The 8020-nt window shown below is 39.7% G+C and overlaps 1 pseudogene; it reads right to left on the bottom strand.

The window, feature by feature from the left end:
* Positions 1-3350: 3350 nt before the first annotated feature.
* On the bottom strand, positions 3351-4619 carry LOC103593310 (annotated as a pseudogene).
* Between the last annotated feature and the right edge of the window lie 3401 nt (positions 4620-8020).

Below are 8020 nucleotides of genomic sequence, written 5' to 3'. Positions count from 1 at the left end.
CTGTGATTTTATGACCTGAAGTTTCTTTCGTCCTTGATATATGAGTAAAGGAATCTGGTTTTGTGTCTAACCCTAACTATGTTACATTGACCCCAAACAACGGATTTGACTAATATTTAGTCAAGTATAACAGATTTTTTTTGTTTCCAATAAAAAATTTTGTCAACTCTATTATCATAGCTAGGCCAAAAAAATACATGTAGGTGTCAAAAGTAGTCACTCCACACTTGGCAGCTTCTTATTATGAGCAATTACCAGAAATAGACTCCCCAGCATTTTCATTAATTCTCTTCTTTCTCTGAACACCACTGCCAATCTCTTATTTCTTTCTAACTCTAAACCTCCCTGTTTTTTTTTAACCTGAGATACACTTCATGAACATTTCCATGCACAAATAAATCTATAAAAGTGAACTAGAGTCTTATTGGCAGCTCTGTAAAAACCATTGGTTTGCACAAAGGATAGCAAAGCTTCCTGAAAGCTGAAAATGATCTGTAGACAATCTAGCATACAGCTCCCTGCAGGATTACCTTTGAATAATTCTCCCCCAGCAGCCATAAATCATTACCCCATCATGTTTTATAGACCTCCAGAGAAGGCTTTTGAGACAAACTTGCAGTGTTAATGTTTAATGTTCCATAACTTATTGTCAGGATAAAATTCTCTATTTTATCTACTCTACTTTTTTAGCCTATTTTCACTTAAATTCTCTCTGAAGGTGGCTACTGCTCAGTTCATTCACATACGGACAACTGTTAATAAAGGGCATTATGCTTATGTTTTAAAATCCCATGGTCAATTTTTAGCGTTTACTTGACTTTTCAGCAGCACTGGCACAGATGATCACTCCTTTCAAGTTGATACCCTTCCTTCACCTGGCCTCCAGTAAACTACGTTATCCTGTTTTTTGTTTGCTGTTTTTGTTGTTGTTGTTTGTTTGCTTTTTCCTGATACCCCACTAGCTATTCCTTCTCAGTCTTATTTTCTGGATTCTCCTTCTCTATTCCCATCCCATAAATGTTAGAATGCTCCAGGACTCTGTCTTTATACCTATCTTCTTCTTTATCTACATTTGTTCCATAGGAGATCCCTTGGCCTTAGATATTATCTACATACTATTGGTTCCTAAATTTACATCTCCATCATAGACCTGTTCCATAAGCTGCAGACTGATATATTCCACTGCTTACTTGGCAGCTCAAACCTAACATGCTCAACATTGAGCTCCTGAATCTACTCCCTTCCACCCCAAAACTGCTTTTTCCCCAGTTTCTCATTGTAGTTGTTCAGGCCAGAATCTTTGGAGTCATTCTTGACTATTTCCTCTTATAACATACATACAGTGTATTAGCAATTCCTGTGGGCTCTACCTTTAAAACGTGCCCAGAATATTAACACTTTTCACCACTTCCAACACTACTACCCTTGTGCAAGCTACTATCATCTCTCATCTGAATTTTTACAATTAATTTCTGGCTAGTTTTCCTATTTCCACTCTTCTCACCTGATAGCCTATTCTACACACGACATTCTGATCAAACTTTCTGTTATGTACTGAATTGTGTCCCCTCACCCCAAATTCATATTTTAAAGGCCTACCCCACAATGTGATGGTATTTGGAGATGGGGCCTTTGGGAAGTAATTAGGTTTAGATGAGTTTATGAGGGTGGGCCTCTGGTAATAGGATTAGTGCTCTTACAAGAGACACCAGAGAGCTTATTTCATCTCTTTCTGTCTACTGCATGCACTGAGGAAAGGCTATGTGAGGACAGAGAGAGAAGGTAACTGCGACCTAAGAAGAGAGCATTCACCAAACACTGACCGTGCTCGCACCTTGATCTTGGAGTTCTAGTCTCCAGAACTGTGAGAAATAAATTTCTGTTGTTTAAAAAACTCAGTCTATTGTATTTTGTTATGACAGCCTGAGCTAAGACACATCATAGAAAGATACAAGTGAAATTATGTAATTTCTCTGCTTAATACTCTCAAATAACTTTTTATCATACCTAGAATAATGTCCAAAGACTTTACTATGACCTACAAGATTCCACATGATCTGGATCCCTGCTACTTCTCTGACTTCATCTTTTACAAGGCTCCCCCCGGCCCACTCAATTCAAGTCACTCTGGCTTCTTTGCTGTTGCTAGGTTCAAGTTTTTCCTCTTTTCTGAGATTTTGACCCTGTTCCTCTTCCGACTGAGAGTGACATTACTTATTCTCTACCTTTACATTTTTCTCACATATCATCTTTTCAAAGGTATCTTTTTATATAAAATAGCTGTATCTCTTCCCTATTACTTTTTATCCTCTAATCCTGATGAGTCTTTATTTCTTTATACACTTATCACCAGCTGATATCCTCTCTCTCTCTCTTTCTCTTTCTCTCTCTTTCTAATTTATTATCCCCTCTCCCCATAAATGGTAAGTTTCACATAGGCAAGGACTATGTCTCTTTTGCTCACCATTGTAGTCTTGTACATGGTAGAGTGTTGATAAATATTTGTTCAATGAATAAATTAATGAATTTGATCTCACATTCACTGCTCTCCATCTGGCTCTTTTGTTTAGCTCTGAAAGTTAAGGTAAGAAAAGGAGGATCTGGAAGAACTTTAAAAGTCAAGCAGGAGAAATATATTTAGGAACTCACAAAATCTGGATTTCTTTCAAAATAACCACTTTTAGTGTAACAGAATGCCAACCTTTTTAAAATTTGATGTTTCCCTACACAGTTAATAGCCCTGTTTTTTACCCTGATAAAGCATATGATTGTGTTTGGGTAGTCTTCATGGTTTAAGATAAAGTGACCATTTGATACTTGTAGAAGTAAATTAGGATCCTGTTTAACATTCTATTTATGGCAATCCTGTTATTAATTCATTGAGAAAATATTAAATATTTGGAGAAACTGTTATGGTTGGGAAACAAAGTTGAATAAGGCACAGTTCATGCCATTGAGGAACTCAATCTTAAGGGACAAGCACATAATGAGATAGTTTCAAAGTAATGTGATAAATGCTAGAGTGGAATTCAAGGGACAAGTGTGGGAGCCTAAAGGAAAAGAGTGTCTACAGCTGCCTGGAAAAGTTAGAGAATGCTTCACAGAGGAGGTAGCATTTTTTAAAAAAACTTTTAAGATTTCTTTTTGCAATTTTTTTAAACAGAGGGAACAACACACTCCTTGGGGAAAGGTGAGCAATGGAGAGGACAGGCCCTGGGTAGAAGTTATTATGACAGAATCTGAAGTTGATAGGTCTGCCTAGACGAGAAACATAAGGCACTGCCACACCACCACAGGGTACAGCTACTGTCTGAGGCTCAGCAGAGCAGTTCACACTCCATGCAAAGTTGCTATAGATCCAAGTCATAAAAATCTTCCAGCTCAGCATGAAACAAGTCGCACTCAGTTTCGGAATCTGTCAGTTCGTTGTCCCCCTCTGCAGCCAAAAGCGTTAAGCAACATCTCACCCAGCTCAAAGGTGACAACCTCTTCTTCATGGTTGTCGAAGGGGTTGTTATTCTCTCTTTCCTCAGTGAGCTCCCAGAAGTGGTTCCTTTGTTGGGCCTGGTATCGGCTTTGTGGTCCTACTTTCTGTCTCTGTGGCTCCTCTCTATGGCCATCAGGGTAGCATGCTTGTCAAACAATTCCCTCCAAACGGGCAGCTCCCAAGTTCTTCATCAAAATTCCTGCAGGTGTTGTTGCTCATTGCCTCCTGGTATTTCTGAATGAGTTTCTGCTTCTCTGTCCTCCACCCAGTACTCACTTGGAATGACAAAGTTAGATGTGATCCTGCATTCTGGGCAGGAATAGATGATCTTGCTGTCAAATTGCTTAGCACTACTCCACCTGTGAATACACTTGAGACAGTAGGTGTGGTTGCAGTTGGAGAGAATCCCAAAGCAGTGCTCCCTGGGGTTGGTTTTCTCATAGACCATCTCAGTGCAGATCCCATACACAATGTCCTTGCTATGCTGCTCGGCAAATGAGAGCTCCATGTCCTTCTTGTGAGCCTCAGTGAAAGATTTTATATGTTGTGACCTCTAGGCAGCATCCATTGGATGTAGAACATGCAGCCCACACATGTCACATGAATCTCCGTGGAGATACACACAGTTCTCCCCTTATCGGCACTCTTCCACTGCAGCATAGGCGCAAAGCGGCTGCTTTGTTTCCACAGTGGTTTGCTCTTTGATTCTTCCTTCATCACTGAGCCCTGCAGGGGTGCTTCAGTGCAGGAAGGGGGCAGTACAGCCACAGTAAGGTTGCCCAGCAACAAACTCAATGGCTTTCACCCAGCCTGCTGAACCTGCTCCTACAATTGCAAAGTTTGATTTTCTTTCTTTCTTTCTTTTTTTTTTTTAAAGATGACTGGTAAGGGGATCTTAACTTTTGACTTGGTGTTGTCAGCACCATGCTCACACAGTGAGGTAACCGGCCATCCCTATATAGGGATTCGAACCCGTGGCCTTGGTGTTATCAGCACCACACTCTCCCGAGTGAGCCACAGGCCGGCCCCAAGTTTGATTTTCTTGACTCAGCTTCGCCTGTGTTCATTTTAACAAGTGGTCCAACGACTGATGAGAGAGTTGAGGAAGCACTGAGGGATGATTTTGCAGATTCTTTTAAAAAAGAAAGTAAAGTGAAAATGAGTTCAATGTAGAAAAATAAAGCTTGTTAAGGGATTTGGGCATTTAAAATAACTATATAACTATGTAGAGAACAGAAAGTTCGAATGTGCCTGCATTTCCATGTCAAATTAACTCTAAATTGTCTTAAAACCAATACAGGCTTCTATTTATTGATAATTAATATTAAGATACATATATTTGTTGTTTTTGGAACAAGTATTTTTAAAGAAATGATTGGATCTTGAGCACTGTGTTAAATGATGTTGGTGCAAGTCGTATACTTGACATTAATGTACATGTGGAAGTCATTTGGTGCAGACATATGTATGTGGGCCGTAGGCATTTCAACTATGGAATGTTCACTGTGGGACGGGGTTAGAGTGGACAGCCTTTATGGAGAAGATGAGTATTGAACCTAGAGCCTTAAAAGAATGAAATTTTGGGTTTTGAATGGTAGAGAGAAAGGGGAAAAAGCATTTTAGGTATAGGGAAGAGGAATGTGTAAAGGTATGGAGGCAGGAATGTGGTATGTGATTGTAAGAAGACCAGTTTGACAGAATTGGGGCCAGTGATCATGTTGGAGATTAGTGGAGGTTTGGGATGAATAGGTAGGGTGGAACCAGTTAATGGAAGACCTGGAATGCCAGGTTGATTAGTTTCGACTTAATCCTACAGGCAAATGAATGCCCTTGTAGGAGAGTGACATGCTGAAAGCAGTGCCTTAAGGAGATTTTCAGGTAGGATTTAGTTGTCTGTGTGTGGCAAGTGATGGATGGGTGTGTGGTCAGTGAAAGAGTTAACTCTCAGTTATTGCATCAAGGTTTATCAGAAGCAAATATTTAAATTCTCCACTCAGTGATTAGTACAGGGAACAAAGCCATGTTGGTTTTTCTTTTTCTTTCTTTTTTTTTTTTTTCAGTTCCTTTGTTGACATTATCATAATTTATCTTAACTCCCTTTTCCTTATTCAGCATGCTGCTCAGGAGGAACTAGAAAGAAGGGAGCTTTCAGGGTGTATGTGCATCCTCCAGCCCACTAGCTTTCTGGCCCCTGGACATCCATGCTCCGTGGTCAGGGGAGGTCTTTTTAAACAGGCTTGTGATTCATTCTTCCCTTCCCTTGGGAAGATGTGAGTCATTTCAGCCTGTAATTGTCAAAAGCCCCTAAGTCTAGGTTTGGTGCCTTGCTTCAGTCCTCAGCATGAGTATAAACTGGGTTGCTTTACATTTCTCTTCAAAATCACCTCTTCCCAGTGTGACTTCATTATCTGAAATTATGCAAATTCCTAATATAACAGACATATCTCTATTGAAATGGAAATACAAGCATACATCAAAATGCCGAATAGGGATGAGCTGGGGATTATCCGTGTTATTCTTCCCTCCAGTTCAATTCAGGTCAGCTCAGTAATTATTTATTGAACACCCCCACCAGGAATTTATGGGCTACATAGAGACAAAGTCTTATCCATATAACATAAACATACAAGCACACAAAAATGAACAAATCACACAATTAAATAGCAATATGAAATGTATATGATTAGGTGCTAAGTGGTGCAGATAAATGTATGAATTGACTGCAATAATTATTCACTTAAAAAGACATAAAAAACGAAAACCCAAACTCCCTAGTAGTATGCATGTTATGAATATTAACTCAATTTCTGTATCTCATCTTCGAATCTCTCAAATCTGGTATGAGCACAGATGACAATTGACAGCTAATGAGCTCATTATCAAAAAACTTCATTTTTGGGCCGGCCCTGTGGCTCACTCGGGAGAGTGCGGCACTGGGAGCAGCGCTGGGAGAGTCGAGGCAGCGGGTTCGGATCCTATATAGGGATGGCCCTTGCAGTCACTGGCTGAACGTGGTGCAGACCACACGGTGCCGAGGGTTGTGATCCCCTTACTTGTAAAAAAAAAAAAAATTCATTCCCAAATATGCTTTTTCTTTTTGTTTTTGAGTTTTTGCCTTTACCACATTCTTTCCAAGTAGCTGAGTTGTCCTTTCACTGAGTGCCACTGAGTGTCCTTTCACTGAGTGTGTTACATTGAATGTAAGAGTATCAGTTTTTCACTGAAAAATATTATCAGGGAATTTGTATGCAACAACCTCATTTTAGTTTGAAGAGTGGACTGTAGGATTATGCAGGAAGAGAATGTGCTTTCTCCATCTGTAGATTAATGAGACAGAATTGGGATCTCTCACGGTGCTACAGTCACATCTGGAGCTGAAGTTTGCTTTTTGTGCCAATAAATATGTGCCTGTGTTCACAGAAATATCTTGAGGAAGTTGACATTTTTTTGGCAGGTTTGAGACTGGGTGGTATAAATTGGAGTAACTTACAAAAGAAAACTGTGCCTTGGGATCATTCTGGAAGGAAGGGATGTGTTGGAGTAGGAAGAGGAGCTAGTTTTTGAACAGCGTTAAAATGCATTAGGTCGCCTGGCCTATCTTCCCATAGGTACCCATTATGATTAGCTCCTTGTATTTTGTGGGTGATGCTGTTTGAAAGCAAGGGCCTGAAGGAAGAGGATCTAGGTGATGATGAGAATTATAAGGGGAAAGAAAAAAAATAAGGGAGAGAGAGGATCATGTTTGGGTTTGGGCTATTGACAAGGCAATAGAGCAACATAGAGTTTCTTGGTGTTTCAGGGGAATGATTGCTCAAGGGCAGAGTGTGTGACATGGATGACAAACAGAAAATAGCTCATCTAGACAGCTAAGATACTGTTCAATTTTCCAAAGTCCTTAACTCCTTTTCCATATCTGGCGTATATAATGCATTCAGATCACATGAAAGGAGAATGTTCCAGAGCTGCATTCACTCTTGGCTGTTGAAAGGTTGGGGTAGTTGGAGCTACTCAAGGTATCAAAATAGTGTAATTCAAAAAGAATATAGAATACTTTTGAATTTTTTTTGCTCAGTAACTATATTATATATGATGACGTAGGCAATCCCTACACTTTCCGTATAGCAAGATAGTTTTAAGGTAACTAGGCAATTTGGTGCATAATATACATTCATATATAACCTAGTTACTGAGTAGTAATATTTTGAGAATATTGCATTTCTCTTTCCCCTAAACTCTCTTTTTCTACTATTCCAGGGCCTTCCCCTTCCACACCCTAGCTATAAGTTCTTTTTCTGCTTCTTCCAACCAAACTCTTGTACACCACGTGGACACAAAAAGGCACAGATGGAGGTGGAGAGGGTGGGGAAGGTGGGGCAACTCAACTCAGTCTGATTTTTCCTAGCTCCTGCTCCGAGGGAAGGTCATACTGGAAAGTTCTTGGTTAATTTGTGTGAATTTCTAGAAAATTAGCATAAAGGCCAAGATATAATAGTATTTTCTTATTTGTAAATAAGAATAGTTTATTCTGACTCA

Source organism: Galeopterus variegatus, unplaced genomic scaffold (assembly GCF_000696425.1).
Source record: "Galeopterus variegatus unplaced genomic scaffold, G_variegatus-3.0.2 Scaffold1321, whole genome shotgun sequence".
Taxonomy (NCBI): domain Eukaryota; kingdom Metazoa; phylum Chordata; class Mammalia; order Dermoptera; family Cynocephalidae; genus Galeopterus; species Galeopterus variegatus.
The sequence above is the reverse complement of the archived record's forward strand: the minus strand, read 5'-3'. Positions and strand labels throughout refer to the sequence as shown.